This window comes from Echinops telfairi, unplaced genomic scaffold (assembly GCF_000313985.2).
Source record: "Echinops telfairi isolate 266 unplaced genomic scaffold, ASM31398v2 ScPeMD7_25;HRSCAF=90, whole genome shotgun sequence".
Taxonomy (NCBI): Eukaryota; Metazoa; Chordata; class Mammalia; order Afrosoricida; family Tenrecidae; genus Echinops; species Echinops telfairi.
In genome coordinates, this window is record NW_022103922.1 from 17,664,100 (window position 1) to 17,666,599 (window position 2,500).

Genomic DNA, 2,500 nt, shown 5'->3' on the forward strand with positions numbered 1-2,500 from the left:
GAAAGGGGGCCCGATTACAAGGATCTACATATAACCTCCTCCCTGGGGGATGGACAGCGGAGAAGTGGCTGAAGGGAGATGTCAGACGGTGTAAGATATGACAAAATAATCATTTATAACCTATCAAGTGTTCCTGAGGGAGGGAGGGAGGGGGAAGAAAGGGGGAGCTGATACCAGGGGCTCAAGTGGGAAGAGAATGCTTTGAAAGTGATGATGGCAGCGTGTGTGCAAATGTGCTTGACATTGGGTGAGTGTACGCATTCTGATAAGAGATGTAGGAGCCCCAAATAAAAGTATTTAATTAAAAAACAAGGCTGCCCATCATGTTTGCCTGCATCTTGTTGGCTACGACTCCGCTCTTTGGTCACATACAAGCGAGTGCGAAGGAGACTGGGAAATAGGCGTCCGGAGACGAGGGACTGAGTGTGTACATCAGCCCCAGCCCTACCATCTCAGGGTTAGTACATCTTTGAACTTGTGGGGTTTCTTGGTGTACTCTGGAAAACTGTTCATTTAATGTAGTTGAATTTCTCACTGTTTCACCTGGCTTGTTGTTAGGTGCCACCCAGTCAATTCAGACTCATACCGATCGTATTATCTTTTAAGAAACCCTCACATTATGAAATCTTAGTTATGGCCTTATATTTACATCAAAAGTGTAGACATGGAAATTGATTTTTGTTTTTCTTGTAAAGGGAAGTCAGTAGAATTTTTTTTGTCTATCACTTTCTTACAGTTGAGGATCATGTTGAAAATTGTTTTGGTTTTGTTTTGTTTTTCAGTGATTGGCAGTGCCACCTCTTGTCTATATGGGTCCGTATTGGTAGGGGTCCATTTCCGGGAATCCCCAAAGAGGTCTTACATATATTTTAGTAGATTCCTACCTGAACAAGGATCGCTGGGGGCACACTGAGTTTCAGTTCTTGACTGTTAACCAAAGGGCTGATGGTTGGAATTCAATGGTTATTCGCATTTAAAATTTTTTGTGTAAGAAAATGCAATTGATTATTGAATTTGTAGCTTATATTCAGCCAACTTGCTAGTCTCTCATTAATTATAATTTTTGGTAGATTTTTAAGATTTTTGGTGTAGACTTGAGTTTCATGTGTAAATGATGCAAGTTTTGCTTCTAAAAAAAAAAATCCTCTTATACCATCAAGTTCTTAACCCAGACAGAGAATTAGAACATGAGTGTAGAGATTGGAGACATCACTCGGCAGGTAGTGCAGAGTCACATTTTGATGGAACATGGGAAAGCAGTGAATGGCCATGGTGTGGAAAAGGAGAAACTCAAACCAGGGTTAGGAGTAAATAGATGAGAGTGGCCGTGAACCCCTTCAGCTATGTATTTAGTTCTTTTTCAGATTTGTCTAATCTGTTTCACTTTAAACGTGCAAGTTTCTTTTTGGTTTATTTTACGTCTTTAAGTAATTCACAATTAGTTAGAGATTGATAATTCCTCAAGAACTGACATGGGGGTTAGGCGTTGTGCGGTGACTCCCACAAACAGAGATAAAAAGCAAATACGTGTGTTGTTGTGAGGTGCCGTCGAGTTGGTTCCGACCCATAGCACCTACGCACAGTAGCAGGAAACGCCTCGTGAACCTGCGCCACCTCACCGCTGTTCCTGTGCCCGAGCCCATGGTTGCAGTGACTGCATCAGACCATCTTGTCGAGAGGCTTCCTCCTTTCCCAGTCCTTCTCCAGGGACTGGTCTCTCCTGACACGCCCGAAGTATGTAAGACGAGGCTTTGCCCTGGTGGCACAGTGGTTACGCATTGGGCTGTGATCCACAAGATCAGCAGTTTGAGGCCACTGCCTGCAAGAAAAGGCTTCTGCTCCCAGGAAGAGTTCCAGATTTGGAAACTCACAGGGGCAGTCCTACTTTGTCCGATAGAGCCACGATGAGTGGCCACTGACTCAATAGCAGTGAAAAGAAGACAATAACTAGCAAATTAAACTTCAGATAGCGGTGGTGAGGCCTTTGGAAAGACAGGAAGCCATGGCTGGAGCTCCGTGTGGACTTTGGTTGACAGAGGTGAGGGCTCCTAGGGAAGGTCGATCTTAGCCCTGAGTTGTAGCTTCACTTTCAGCCCAGGTTAATGGGAAAAAGACCCCAGGGGGGCATGGTCTTAGACTCAGAGTAAATTTCACCTTTGACCCTTGTGTACATGACTATGTGTATATAAAGAAAATACAAAGTAATTGGAGAATATGCAGTTTATGTAAGTGCAGTCGTACAGGTCATACATTTTGGATCTTGCTTGTAAAACATTGCATTTTAAACAATTGTTAGTTGACATTCTATGTGACTAAAGATATTCTCACATTAATTACAAAACAGAAAAAGCGAAAACAAACTCAGAGCCACCACCATCAAGTTGATTCTGACGCGTAGTGACCCGGTAATCTTCACAGGAGCAGATAGCCTCATCTTTCCCCCACTGGTGGGTTTGAACCCATGACCTTGTGATTAACAGTCTCAAATGCTCACGTGTCT

The 2,500-nt window shown here is 43.3% G+C and overlaps 1 protein-coding gene across 1 annotated transcript in view; it reads left to right on the forward strand.

Moving 5' to 3' along the window:
• CNTLN (centlein) overlaps positions 1-2,500 on the forward strand; it is a 204,403-nt gene that overhangs the window by 83,973 nt on the left and 117,930 nt on the right. The window lies entirely within an intron of this gene.